Genomic DNA, 15,848 nt, shown 5'->3' with positions numbered 1-15,848 from the left:
ATAGATAGATAGATAGATATAAAGACTTCTACTACCCTTTCTTATAGTTTTAAATATGAATCATTAATGCTGTTTGTCCTTGGCAGCTATTGATTGGAGCTGACGGGAAAGTAAACATAATAATGACTTTGTTTAAGAGGGAAGTAATATATTTAAGTTGTTCTACGTCTCAAGCCATAAATAAAATGCACATCCTATGCAAATACTTTACGGGTGCATAATAATTTATTCAAATACTCATATTTCTTGTGTAACCGTTTATGCCTATGCAAATGCCACCTAGATTCCACGGTTTTACAGGAACAAAGCAATTGGATTTCAGTTATTTTAAGAAAGTGTGTTATTCTAGCACCAGGCAGTGTTGTCAGATGATTGACATGTCTGGTAAAGCATGGAACGTGTAAAAAGCAGCGAGATAACAGATTATATCCCCCCCCCCCACACACATATACATAATATTAGTTCTGTGCACAATGTCACCTGTTGTGGTTTTTCCTCAGTAATCAGTCTTTGGCTTCAGTTTAGGAGCTTAAAGTAACTGTTTAGCAAGGTCTGCTGCTTCCAGGAGACAGGAGATGTCATTTAATTGTCTGATGTTTGCCGGGTCCTTTGTTAATCCAGTGTGGGAGGTTGTGAGAATTATCCATGTAAGAGGTGATGGATGAAGTGGTAGAAATCAAGGAGGATTTTATAATGCACTTTTCTCAGGATTATTGTAAAGGCTTCAGCAGGTTCCTGCTATCGTGGTGGCGTTTTATTTGCTCATTAATTGAATTCTATTTTTGACTGTATTAAGGCAGGCACATATAATAGGTGCAGTGTAAAAAGCTACATTCAGATTAATAGCTGTAGATCTGCAATAGTTACACTTTTCTCCACTCGTCCCATTATGATTCAATGTAATACTGTATAACCATTGCTGGAATTCATAGGATACTGTAGTTATGTCCTTGCAACCTCTGACCTACAGGATACCTTTGTCAGTGTGTGTGTGTGTATTTTAGGAAATTGAGACCGTAAGCCCCAATGGGGCAGAGACTGATGTGAGTGAGTTCTCTGTACAGCGCTGCGGAATTAGTGGCGCTATATAAATAAATGATGATGATGATGATGATGATACCTTTCAATATTCTAAAAACTAAAATCAGGGCAAACTTGGCCACATCTGCAAGGCACCCAACCAGACCCCAGTCTGCCCTACAATGCCCTAAATTTGATATGACCATATCCCAGTTAATAGACCACATTCCCTTTGCAAACAAAAATTTGGGACTGTTGACATGTATGCCACAGTCAGGGCTGGTGGAAGCGCTGTTGGCCCCCTCTAAACCTGACTCTTTTGGGCGCTGCGCTTGCTGTACCATCCATGCAGCTTCCTACCTACTGTAGACTAGACACCTTGGCTGAAGGTGCCAAGCTAATTACTAGGTAAATGCTGTACTAGCAGGGTAGCTAACTATTCAGCTGGCTGAGATGACAACTCTATGGTTGCATAGAGTTATGCAAAACACAATAGACATTTTTATGACTTGTGTTCAGTTTAAAAGCGTTGTAATTTGCTATGGCCTTTTTCAGTCCTTATTTTGTGGAAAATGTGTGTTGGTGTTTTATAAATAAAGTTTTGTGTTTTTTTTTTAAAAAAAAATATATATCTATATTTTATTTCTACAGATTAATCACTCTACTAGCAAGGTAAATTTATCATTTACATAAAAAAAATTGTATTTTTTTTAAACGCATTCCCTCCTTTTTGCTACCCCTCAAAACTTGCTGCCTGCGAAAATGGCCTCATGGTATGTGCACCCCTGTGTACAAGCAAAGTAACTGTAAAGAACAGTAGTAAAACAAGCACGATACTGAACAATGCTGCACATGTATGTATCATTATAATAATGTTCTAAGTAAAATAAAGTATGCATACAATCTAATTACTACAACACACTTTCTGATTGATGGCCTGACCGGCTTTGTTCAAATTCAAACATTTTCAGCAATATTATTCATCGTCCTATACACCGATCAGCCACAGCATTAAATCCACAGACAAGTGAAATGAATAACAGTTCTGGAAAAGCCAGTTCTTGAAGTTGATGTTTTGGAAGCAGGAAAGATGGGCAAGTGTAAGGATCTGAGTGACTGTGACAAGGGCCAAATTGCGATGGCTAGACGGCTTGATCAGAGCATCTCCGAAACGACTGGTACGGTGGGGTGTTCCCAGTGTGCATTGGTTAGTACCTACCAAAAGTGGTCCAAGAAATAACAAACGGTAAACCAGCGACAGGGTCATGGGCTCCCCAAGGCTCATTTATGCGAGTGGGGTGTGAAGGGTGCCCATGCTGACCCCTGTCCACCATCGAAAGCACCAACAATGGGCTTGTGAGCGCCAGGACTGGACCATGGAGCAATGGAAGAAGGTGGCCTGGTCGGAGGAATAACCTTTTTTTTATATCATGTGGAAAACCAGATGCGTGTGCATGGTTAACATGGGGAAGGGATAGCACCAGGATGCACTATGGGAAGAAGGCAAGCCGGCCGGGGGCAGTATAATGTTCTGGGCAATGTTCTGCTGGGAAACCTTGGGTCCTGGCATTCATGTAGATGTTACTTTGACATACCACCTACCTAAACATTGTTGCAGACCAAGTACACCTCTTCATGGCAGCGGTATTCCCTGATGGTGGTGGCCTCTTTCAGCAGACCGAGGGGTCTATTTATTAAAGTTTTTCCCCCTTGTAAAGCTTCGGGGCTTTACCGTTAAAATGCTTATGTATTAATCTAGCATAGCAGCAGATATCGGAGATATCTGCTGCTTTGCACCCATTAGCGTTTTTCTGAGCACTCCCCATAACAATGTATGGGGAGTGCTCAGTACCGCTATGTATTAAAGACTGGCAGGTGAAGTATTTCTCTTTTTTTACTTGTTAATGTGCGCCCTCTGAAGCTGGCGCCCTCTGAAGCTGGCGTACATTAACATAAGTGAAACATTACACTGAAAACAGCGCTGCTCTGACGAGCAGAGCTGCACAGCGCATGTGTGGAGGGATCACATGATCCCTCCATCACATGCTTCAGGTTCCTGCAGACACGGATCTCTCTGCGCATGCCCAAGTTTACCGGTCGGCGCATGCGCACAGGGATTGAAAGAGGGACGATCGGCACCGCAGAGGGAGGAAAAGAGAAGAATCCAGTGTAAGGTTAGTGTAAGACTTCACAGGAGCAGCCGTTTTTCGGAACGGCTGTTCCTGTGTTGATTTTTAATACATATGAGAAACTTTTCAATCCGCATCTATTCGATGAGGATTGAAAAGTTTCTACAGCAAAAAACGAAGGGTCATAAATAGACCCCTAATACTCCCTGCTACACTGCAAACATTCAGGAATGGTTTGAGGATCATGTTGAAGAGATCAAGGTGTTGACTTTCTCCACATTCCCCAGAGCTCAATCCAATCAAGCATCTCTGGGATGTGCTGGAAAATCAAGTCCGAGCCATGGAGGCCCCACCTCACTACTTACAGAACGTAAAGGATCTGCTGCTAACGTCTTGGTGCCAGAGACCACAGGACACCTTCAGAGTCTTGTGGAGTCTGTGCCTCGATGGGTCAGATCTGTTTTGGCGGCACAGGGTGAACCTACATAATATTAGGCAGGTGGTTTTAATGTTGCAGCTGATCTGTGTATATATAGGTTAGCGGGTTTCATGTTGCTGTCAACAGGTTGCCCTTTTAAGCCTTTTCACTCTTTTTATGCCTGCCTATTTATTGGTCATTAACGTTGGGCACACATGCCATAATTTGGGTGCATCTTCATGTGTGTGTGGTCCACGGCCAACCACGACAAATGGGCTTCTTGTGATTCTGTATTTTGGCATAATTGATAAATCTTCAAACCTGTACAACTTGGCTATGGTCACAGATGGTCACAGAAATGGTACTTTGACAATGGGGTCAGACAACCAGATACTTTGTGTGGCCACATTAAGACAGGACATTACTAAGTTCCCAAACACATCCAACAAATGCTGCAACTTACTAGAAGAACTGCTAATAAGCATTGTGGATGAAATGCCCCAATGTAAACTCAGAAACACATCGCTGATAACATTTGACATTTCACGTTTTCCAACCCCTGCCAGCATGAAAACAACCAGTACAGTTATACTGTACACTGCAGTTTAATTCCATGTTTACAGATAGTACTATGGGATGTCAATCTTTAACGATCAGTCAAACAGCGCAACAGTGTATGTCTGAGTTATAAGCAAGTGATTTCAGTCATATGTCATGCATAAAGAGTTATTATAGTAATTTTTAATACCCAAAATAATGATTTTAATTAGGAAACATTTTTTTTAAGTGGCATTGCCCTGCAAACTTGTGGCCTCATACTTTTATATGGCCATACAACTTTTTGGCTATTCCAAATATCATGCTTTATAATAGGGAGTATATTATTCTAAATACAGTATAATGATTATGTTCATCGGTAATGCTGGAAGTTGTACAGGGTATGTCTGGGGAGGAGGTATATGGATTTTCATGCTTAAAAGCAAACAGGTTCTGGCAAAAAAATGTTGCAAATGAACATTAGGTTCATCTGCCCAGTTCTAAAAATTAATACTTGACCTATGTTTTTAATTTTTCAAAAATGTCATTTAATTTTTTCCCATCTTGCATGATGCTGACAAAATTCTAAACACATAAAAAGGTGCCGTTGCTCAATGCTAGCAGCTATCACAGTGCAAGTTGCAGCTCCTACCTGGAGTCCCAGCAGCTTTGTTACTCTGCCTGATAATGCTCCTCTCTGAGGTCGTTGCAGCTCTCTATTGTGTATTGGTGCTAGACATAGATCACCCTTGGATAACATTGAGTTGGACCTTTTCATTCCAGCAACAGACTTAGGGGTATATTTACTAATCTGCGAGTTTGAAAAAATGGAGATGTTGCCTATAGCAACCAATCAGATTCTAGCTGTCATTTATTTAGTACATTCTACAAAATGAATCTGATTGGTTGCTATAGGCAACATCTCCACTTTTTCAAACCCGCAGTTTAGTAAATCTAGCCCTTAGATTGAGATTCCAGCCACGGTCATTTACCCCAGTTTAAGTTTTAGGGGGAAACTAGTGGGTGATTTATGACACTGCCATAATGTTTTCACTATGGTCTCTACTTCTATTCTATTCCTATTAATTAGAGATGCTCAGGCTCGGTTCCTCGAGAACCGAACACACCCGAACTTAGGCTCGGTACTGTCGCATGTCTTCGGAATTGAAAACGAGGCAAAATGTCACCGGGTCTCGGATCTCGTGAGTTTTGAATTCCTTTTTAAGATCCAACAGAGCAAGGTGTCGGAGGGTGGGAGGCCCCCATTTTTCTTTTCTGCTACTGCTGTGTGCCAATGTGTCCTAGATGTGCTAGGAACTGCCGTGTGTTTGTGTCATTGCTCTGTCGCTTAACATCCAGCCAGGTCGCTGCAGTCTTTGTCCGAAAGTGTATGAAAATAATATTGTGACCTGTGAGGTGGTCTAAGTTGACTGCAGATGACTTGAAATTAGTGTTGTTGAGGTTAATAATAATGTAGGAACAAAAAAGAGCAAAATTGTGTGATTTTTGCATATTTTAGAATTTTTTCCAAAACCCAAACCAAAACCAAAACCCACGAGGGTGGTTTTGCCAAAACCAAAACACAAAGCTAATCCAGATCCACAACCAAAACCAAAACCAGTTCACGGGGGTCAGTGAGCATCTCTATTATTAATACACAGTCATTTTTACTGTACAGTGAATGAAACCTTCTCAAGAGTTTACAGGTAAATACATTATTGTGTAATATTAACACTCATTTTTAAATACACTAATTAGTTTTCACTCTTTTTTTCCAGTTCTACACTTTCTTGCTTGATGAGTAAAATAGTTTGAATGCAAAAGATTGTAAGAACTTAGTCAAGTCCCCGACAATTATAAGGGTTATAAGGCTGGGTACACATTACAGTGTTTTCAGCAGATTATTGAGCAAATCACACGATAAACAATCGTTTGTCCTGATATGACATTAGTGTGTACGCTGCAGCGATGAACAATTTTCGTTCCAAAGCTCATCGTATCGTTTGAGTTGATTTTTAAACCGGACTAAAAATCTCGTTCATCGCTGGAACAATGTTGTTCCAATCCTGCAGTGTGTGTGCACTCAGGATCAGGATCTCCATAGAGTTTACAGAGTCAGGATCTTTTCAGCTAATGGTTATGACAGATGAAGAGCACAGATCTGAAGGTAAATGGTGTATAACGTGTTTAGTGTGTACACATCAATCAGCTGCTGATCGGGACTTTTTTTTTTTTAGTCGTTGGTAAAATCGTTAAGGATATCGCATCGGGAGAAATTTTGTACAATGTGTACCCAGCATTAGTTACGGGAGGGATTACAGAGAAGAAATCAAATTAATCTTGTAGTTCGAAACAAAAACTCATCTTTGATTGAAAATAAAATATCACGTACATGTCAATTACAGAGTGCTCACATTTTAAAAATTGTACAAGACGATTAATGAAATTGGCTGAACGTGAACATAGCTCTTTAATTGTATAACACAAGTATATTGGTGTGAGAACAGACTGAATCCTGATATACGTGAACCAAGGACAAAAGCATTTTCTACCTTACCCTAAAATCAGGTCATAAAGAAAGCAACTAATAGGACCCACGAATCTTCTTATTCCAATCAGTTTCACTCATCACCAACTCACTAGAGACATTTTCGCACATGGACACTGATTGAATAATTGGGAAACTTATTACAGGACATAATTTAGACCATTTATGTCTAATCATCATCATTTTACACATTAGTATTGTTAAGAGGCTGTCATTGGCTATTATGGTTTAAAAAGTGAACAGTACTAGATATTCTAGAAACAAGCCAAACATAAGATGTCTTCATACAGAATACACCCAACGTGTTACGTTCAGGACCAACGCGTTTCGTTTTAATGGGTCATTGGGCTTCTAGAATGGCTCCAGCGTAAATAAGTGGCCCTTTGGACTTTTGACAGATCCTTTGTTCTTGGGTGATGTGTTTTGGGGTTAGTTTTATTGACTTAAGAGATTTTGCTATTGCATACAGCCTATTTACACTAAGGGCCTGATTCACCAAGGCACGCATACTGAGCGTAACGTGCGTTTGTTTTAAACTGTTCATAATCCGGTCTGCGTACTGCTGAATTCAACAAGGAACGGATTTGAAGATATGTGTGGTAATGACTGCGGGTGTAGATTTACTCTGCTGTACTACACAAGACACTGCAGGATGCGTACAGCACCTATGTGGAATGTAAATTTGCAAAAGAACGCACAGAAAAAATAAAATATTTACTTACTGTCACCTGTTAATAATATAGGCATTAATGATAAACAGTAAAAAACAAAAAAAATTGTTTTTTTAAATTTGTTTTTCCCCCATGAAATTCATTTATTAGGATGATCTTAATGTCTATTGGACATAAAATAAATTTTTACAGTTGCTGCTGATTACAAACACATGTTATAGCATGTATACGAGACTGACATCAATAGTACTCAAGACTTAGACTAGCCCTGTAGCTTGGAATATATTCCAAGTCAAGTGGGACCTGATTCATCAATGCACTTATCTGCCAATTTTGAGAGTATTGTGCGCAAAATCATTCTGCGCATGCCTAGAACCCGGGGCATACGCCAGTAAACTCAGCCCTGGCCGCTCTGTCTTTGTATGCAAAGGGCACTTACTGCAGCTTACGGTTTCTGGGAGGTAACGGGACTGGGAAGAGATGCTCGGCCATAGTCAATTTACTGTAACGCTGTACCAAACTCAAGCACACGCAGCCACGTCCAAATCCAGCTCTGGCCATCTCAAAGTTACTTATGTTTCTGCCATATCTCTTGCTCCAGCTACAGGTCTAGTCTAAGTCATGATCAGTAGTGCTGACCGTCTCGTATGCATGCTATAACATGTGTTTCATGAAAAAAACAAACACTATTTTTAACTGTTTTATCATTACTGCTTATATATTAACATATGACATTATTTTTCATTTTCCTGTGACTTCTTTTTGCGGATTGATACTACACATAGGCATTGGACGTATCGTGCAGCATCTTGTGTAGTAAAGTAGGGCAGACCCGCATTCATCAGCGCACGTATCTTGATATCAGTGCCTTTATGAATTCGGGAGTACGCAAAGCCTAAATATATACATATAATACTAAACGCAGGTACGCGTGCCTTGATGATTTAGGCCAAGACTGTCTTTATATTTAGTGGCACTTACTTGCCCGCTGTGGGGGCAAATGGACCTAAGCCATGAGAAGTAAAAGCACTCTAAGGGCTAGATTTACTAAACTGCGGGTTTGAAAAAGTGGAGATGTTGCCTATAGCAACCAATCAGATTCTAGTTGTCATTTATTTAGTGCATTCTGAAAAATGACAGCTAGAATCTGATTGGTTGCTATAGACAACATCTCCACTTTTTCAAACCTGCAGTTTAGTAAATATACCCCTAAGGGGGGAATTCAATTGGCCGTGTTAGTGGCACAAGTAACGCGGCCTGCGCATTATTACCGTTATTACGGTAGTTTCAACTCCGGCTTTTTGCGAAAGCCGGGTTAAAATGACCGTATTAACGGTAATAACTTTAATGCCGTGCTAATTCGGGGGGGATTGAATTCCCCCCTAACAATAATATAACCTTTCACAAGTATATGAGTCTGTAGCCTTCCTTTCCTGTGCAACATTTGTATTTGTTTGCTTGTCAAGGTTGACGGATGAAGGATTTTACTTGGCTAATAAGTGTTCATGCTCAGTTACCCAGCAGTCTCTCTGTGACGCTCTGTACTTGATGGCACTGCCCGCTCACATCCTAGATTTATATTTGCAGTCAAGGTTCAGAGTTGCTCGTCTTTCTTGTATAGCGTGTCGGATCAGGCATCGCTCTCAAGGATTATGCTCTTTCATTTACAGTTGCCCCACGCGGAAGGTGTTTTTTTCCTAAGGCTTTTATTGCAATATCCCAATCGCCTCTGTTTCTTATGAAAAATGAGCAAGTTCAGCAGCTTTAGTTAAGCTTAAACCAGTAAGTTTGTTCCTTCACATCTCTATGACATGACCTTTTTGAGGTACGACTGGCCACTGGTTTTTAATGTATTAATCTTCTAACGAAAGGAGGTACGAAGATGTAGTAAATGCAAGCAAGGAAGCGGTATGGAGCTCCTGGGAAGTGCGTAAGAAGAACTCTGCTGACAATTGGACAGCACAGCTCTAGATTGAAAGGAAACATGTGGCTCAGTCATCAAAGTTAGTATCATTAATAACAGCTCCACAGTCTCACTCACAGATCTCCGACCTATCAGTAGAGTAACTACAAGGGAAGGAACCCTTGTGGCTGCTATGGGGTCTGGTAGTGTACTAGATGACAGACAGCCCTCATGTGTTCCCCTTTAGTTAGTTAATATCACTTACCTGCATTGCTCCTGTCCAATGGGTCCTATGATGTCCCTTACGGTCCGACCAGGAGATCCGCAGGTTCATCCTCTGTAGCGTCCAATCCATTCAAAAGAGAATCTCACAGAAGAGCCTTGTCAACACTGCTAGCAGTTTAAAAAAAGCCAACCCTTATGTGGAGAGAGAATCTCCTGCTCGGCCAAGTGGGGGTATTGCTATGAATTGTATCAGAAAAGCACAGGTAAGGGACATTTTATTACTTAACCTGTTTATCTTAATTCCACCCGAACTAAGCTTTTAATGTTGGGAGGAATTATCCTTTAAATTCCTGTCCTCCCAACAGCTCGCGTGATCCCTAGAGATTGCCCTGTGCGGATTCCTCCCAGCTGAGATACTGGTGCCAACACTTCATGTTTCCTAATGTAATCTTTGTCACTATACATCAGGTCAATCATTCAGAGAAATACCTGTAGGTTTTAGGCTTTATAAATAAGCAATTTTAACACGAACGTTGAATTCATTCGTCAAAGGCGAGCCACAATTTTCGAACTGCGCGTACCAGAAGATGTTTTTGGGATGTTGAACTGCTGAAATTCAAATGAATTTCAAACCGGTTTTGAAGTTTTTGAGAATCTCTAGGACGCACTAAAACATCAGTGAATAAATGTGTATATGTATAAACTAAAAGAAACTGAGGCTTTGCTGCTCCATTTACAAGTAAGATATAGTAATCCCCATTGTATACGTTCAATGTATTTTTAGTTTTCCCATTAACCATACATTATTGTAAAATTTATGTTGTGTGACATTGGGAATCAATGCTCTAATCAATAAAGACAAATTGTGGTGTGTTTAAATTAGCCCCAGCTGAACAAAGTATAACCTAGCAGTAGGTCTCGACCTGAAAACTTAGTGAACGATATACAGATGTTACCCAGCTTGTGAATCCTGATTATTATATCACATACAGGAATACAACATCTTATCGCTTCCACATTTATGCTAAGCAGGGCCGTGCTGTGGGATGTCATTTCAACCAGCTAACAGAATTAAGACAAGTCACCTAAGGGAATATGTATTAAGTGTTGCAAATTGACATTATGAGGTTATATTATGGCCAACAGCTCAATTCTGACCACTTCCCTCAGAGAACGATTTACTCTACATAATTATTTCCCAGTTGCTAAGGGAGATGCTTTTCTCTGCAATATAATGATGAGATGTCTGAAAGTTTGTCTGTTATGGATGGAATCACTTGTTTCTCTGTTCAAACCAGTGTCAAATAACGACACTCTGGGGACTAATGTTGCATTTAGGTCTAAATTTGCATCAAACCATAGCAATGCTTTCATTGTCTGACTTGTTCTGGACAGATAGAAGATCATTTTTGTTACTATAGTTTAGAGCAATTGTGCATGTAAATGCAATGCTAATGAATGAATGACCCAGGCTAGTCAACATGTATTAGCTTAATGGCATAAACGGGTGTAGTACAAGGGATTGTATATCCTAACCAGACCTGGGCAACCCGTGGCTCTCTAGGTGTTGTGAAACTTCAGGTCCCAGCATGCCCTTCCACCGATTGGCTATCAAAGCATGCTGGGGCTTGTAGTTTCACAACACCTTGAGAACCACTGGTTGGCCCGGTCTGGTCTAACATACCCCCAAGTTTTATGATATCCTTTCTACCTGCTATTAGCAAACTTAAAGGGGTTGTCCAAATTTGGATATCTCATTTAATATAACCTCCCCCCAGGAAATATGACCCCCAAATACCTCCCCCTACCCGAAGTCCGTAATGCTGTTTGTTATGCAGATCATGCTGCTGGTGGGCTTAATCTATCCAACAGTTTGATGGACTGTAATCTCCTGTGTTGACTATTGCAATTCCCTCCTTACTGGTCTTCCCTGAAACAGACTATTGCCCCTACGATCTATTTTGCATGCAGCTGGATTGATTTTCCTTGCAAATCGTTCTTCTGCTGCAGAATCATTCTGTCAGTCTCTACTTTGGTTGCCTGTTTTTTGCCAAATCCATTATAAAATTCTTCTACTAACATACAAGGCCATCAACAAAATTGCACCAACATACATCTCCTCACTTTTCTCAAAATATCTCCCAAATTGACACCTCCGTTCTGCTCAAGATCTGTGTCTCTCTTCCACTCTCATCACATCCTCCCATTCCCGGTTACAGGACTTTTTTCGGACTGCACCCACTTTATGGAATTCCCTCCCTTGCACCACAAGACTTTATAGTATTCCTCTACCACCCTCCTGACCTCACTAGGTTACCCTACTACCACCATTTACACAACTCACCCAAGACAACAACCCTCTGACCCCCTGACCAACATTGCTATGTGACTGGATCATATAGCAAACAAATCACTTTTACCTTTGCAATCTGGCTGGACCGATATGCAATTTGTAGGCTTAACCTCATGTATCAAACTCCCATTGTCCCAGAGATTGAAAGCTTGCGAGCAGGGCCTTCTCACCTCTTTGTGTGTATTACCCAGTGTTTGTCCCCAATTGTAAAGCGCTATGGAAATTGCAGGCAATAGTATAAATAAATGATGATTGTAATCAGTGAGCCTCTGGAGAGGATAGACACGTCTTACCGTCACCCAGATTTAGCTATGGGACCTGGCGATCGCATGTTACATGACATCCATTCATGTGTATCAATTATTGGGTGTCAACAGTTTTAGAAGTTTACAAAGGGAAGGATTAAATCTCCGTCACACTTCTGCCGTGGCTCTGTAAATGGTGTCATCTCTTTCCTCTTCTTGTAGCCACACAGACAAGGTTCAAAAATGTATTTGCTTCACAGTACATAATACAGAAGAGTTTATATGCTAAATTAGGGGCCACATGCAATTCTCTGATGACTCACACACTGACCTCCTGGGCTTTCAGTTCTGTTCCACATGTGCAGAACAATTGACAACTCAATGTTCCAATGCCTCTACAAACATTTTTTGATAAATGTGGACTATAACTAATTTTTTATCGCAGCAATCGCAGGAGATAAAACAAATTATAGGTAGTGTCGTGTTGTAGCTAGGACCAGTCAGTATGAAGTAATAAATCATAAGCAAAAGATCCAAATGTGAGTTTGTTATTTACGCATGCAAGCATGGGTGCAGCATTCTAACAAGAATCTGAGCAACAAATAATGCATTTGCACAGTCCTATATAACTTTCTTGCTGCTGGGCAGATTTTAGTTACACACCCCGTCCCTGATTTGGTGAGAACTCATTGGAGTTCACTTATGAAGTACAGACACAGTGCCTTGTTTTTTTGCACCTGTGTTGCTGGATGGTCCACCCATCGTATATCAAGATGCATGCCTACTCTCCATTCTTGGGAGAGATCTCTGGACACAGGTGCACTTCTAGGTCACCCAAGAGTAGTAGAGTGAAGAGTGAAGAGTCTCCAAAAGTGCACTGTATGAGACTTGTAAACATTACATCACGTCCAACCTTCTACCACTTTAGTACCACCTCTTTCAATAAACTAACTATTTCTAGTTCTCACCTAAACTACTGATCAGGATTGAAGGGACATCAGGGCTACCTATATGTGGCAATTGTGTGTGAGAAACGTTTTATTACAGTGTTTGGAGTGCACCTGGTTTCTTGCTACCCTGCAAAAGTGGCAATCTTGCTCGGTTAAACACAACAAAATCTAAATGCATTTGCTCAAATTTAGGCAGGTCCGAAGCTGCACCCAATGCTGCAAAGAATTTTCACTTTGTAAATAACCCCCCAGTGAGTAAACATATTAAGAAACATATGCTGTTATAAGGATCTGTGACTTAAATAAGTGAATGACAGATACAAAAAAATAAAATCTAAACAACAAAAAAGAATGGAAGCAACTATTTCAACTAAATGTAAAAAAGTAAACAGTGGCAAAGTGGAGAATGAGTAGTTTGGCGCGACTATAGCAGCTGCCACATGGCACATCTAGCCCGCCGTTCATCTCTTACCGCTCGGCACTTCCCTACAACTACTGTGCAATTGGCTGCTTGTACACGCTCCTTGGGAGGTTCTTCATCATTTCATTTAGCCAAACAAACTGTGCTCCATCCGTATTTTCTGCAGTTTAATTCTTGGTTTCTCCGCAACAGGACTTTAGATGACAGATAACTTATCCTAAACTTTATGGCTTTTGCTGCGTGGAAGAATATTCCAGCTGATACAATTCTCAATAAGGAACAAAATATTGTGTTACATACAAAACTAAATTAAAAGTGTGCTGTTCATTTTTCCTAGTAAAATCCTCTCATGTAGCTAATTAATATTTCATCGGTATTACTCCAGTCTTCACTTTAATTACATAGCTGACTAATCTTCCCAAGAGACTTCCTATCACTCGTACAAATATTCTGGAATATTAAGTATAGTAACTTTAGGAGATTCATGTGGTTTGGTACTGAACCTTTAGCCATTAGCACCTTATAATTATGCCATCTCCGTAATTAGGTAGGATCAATTAACGTTACTGTTCTTTCTATTGTGCAGTAGCTCAAAGACACTTTAAAATTACATGCTGGAATCAGGCATAAGTGGAAAAAAAATATATCACTTACATAGCTTACATCTAATCGCTTATAGAATTTATCCTCTCCAAGTATTAAACTCCCACTAGTCACCCATGGTCGCCCATAGGGGGGTTTTCCAGATGCCCAGAAACCCCCCAACACTTGAATCACAACAGTTCCACTGTTTAGGAGGAGAAAACGGCTTCTAAAAAACCCCTCCTCCTTTCTGCATTAAAAAACACTATAACCGTCTGTAGTCTAATATTTAATTTTGTGGGGTTCTGTCTTTGTTTTAATGTACTACATGGCCACTGTGATTGTTCTCACATTTGGCTTTAGTGTTTCTGTGACTTTTTGCGGTAAAATCAAGTTACTTATAATATTCTGCGGTTTTTTTTGGCTGCTCAGAGAAATGTGAAAGTCTAGAGCCTGATTCATTAAGGCACGCAATGTAAATTTTATTTTTTAAAAAATGCAAGTAATTCAGTCATGTGCACGTCCACATTCAGTGGATCTGAAGATAATGGGCCTGACTCATTAAGAAGGGCAAAGCATAAAAAAAGAGTAACTTTGCACCTGGGCAAAACCATGTTGCATTGGAGGGGGAGGTAAATTTATAATAATGTGAGGACAGATTTATAGTTTGGGTAGGACATGTCCTAGATCCACTTTAAATTTCAGTGTAAAAATAAAGCTGTTAAGTATTTGTGTTCTACATGAAAAAACAGCCAGTATTTAACTTATGTGCAAAGTAATAAACTAATTTGCACCCCTTGCATTGTAACATGGTTTGTCCCGGAGAACATGTACTCCTTTTATTTCCTTACTTTCCTAAATGACTCAGGCCCAAGGTCTATTGTTGAATACGGGCCTAGGTGCGCACTGCTCTGACAGACAAAACACTGCAGGATACGTCACCAAATAATATAGTAAGAGTGTTCACCGGGCACTTTTGGGGTTTTGGGTTTTGGGTTCTGATTAGCTTGAGGTTTTGGGTTCTGATTTGTTTTGCCAAAACACCCCACGAAAGGTTTTGGTTCTGATTTTGGGTTTTGGGTTCTGATTTATTTCTAAAAAAGCATAAAAAGTGCTAAAATCCAGTTTTTCTTTCACTCCTACGCTATTATTAACCTCAATAACATTCAATAACAATCATTTCCACTAATTTCCAGTCTACTCAGAACACCTCACACCTCACAATATTGTTTTTAGTCCAAAACGTTGCACCGAGGTAGCTGGATGTCTAAGCTAAGCGACACAAGTGGGCGGCACTAACACGTGGCCCATCGAAGGTGGCTGTGTAGGTTTGAATGGCCTTTTTCTGCTCCTCCATCCTCTGCAGCATATAGAGGGTGGAGTTCTAGCGCGTCACTACCTCTTGTTTTCGTTGATGACAGGGCATTTTTTTTATTATTTTTTTATTTGGCAGGAACAGTGAACGTAGCTTAATATCTGATACGAAGCTTTCTGGACTGCGTAGTGGAGTGGCCCCGGTACCCAATTTGGTACCGGGGCCACAATACCTCCTCCAACTTGGCTGAATTACACTGCACAGATGGCTGCTCCTACATCCTCTGCAGCATATGGAGGGTGGAGTTCTAGCGCGTCACTGCCTCTTGTTTTCGTTGATGACAGGGCATTTTCATTTTTTTTTTTATTTGGCAGGAACAGTGAACGTATTTTATTATCTGATACGAAGCTTTCTGGACTGCGTAGTGGAGTGGCCCCGGTACCCAATTTGGTACCGGGGCCACAATACCTCTTTCAAATTGTCTGAATTCCACTGCACAGATGGCGGACACCGGATGCACGTCTAACACCA

The 15,848-nt window shown here is 40.5% G+C and overlaps 1 protein-coding gene across 10 annotated transcripts in view; it reads left to right on the top strand.

Annotated features, from left to right (window-relative positions):
- Positions 1-15,848, top strand: part of DLG2 (discs large MAGUK scaffold protein 2) — a 1,188,444-nt gene that overhangs the window by 1,001,517 nt on the left and 171,079 nt on the right. The window lies entirely within an intron of this gene.

The sequence above is a fragment of the Mixophyes fleayi genome, chromosome 2 (genome assembly GCF_038048845.1).
Source record: "Mixophyes fleayi isolate aMixFle1 chromosome 2, aMixFle1.hap1, whole genome shotgun sequence".
In the NCBI taxonomy this organism is placed as follows: domain Eukaryota; kingdom Metazoa; phylum Chordata; class Amphibia; order Anura; family Limnodynastidae; genus Mixophyes; species Mixophyes fleayi.
The sequence above is the reverse complement of the archived record's forward strand: the minus strand, read 5'-3'. Positions and strand labels throughout refer to the sequence as shown.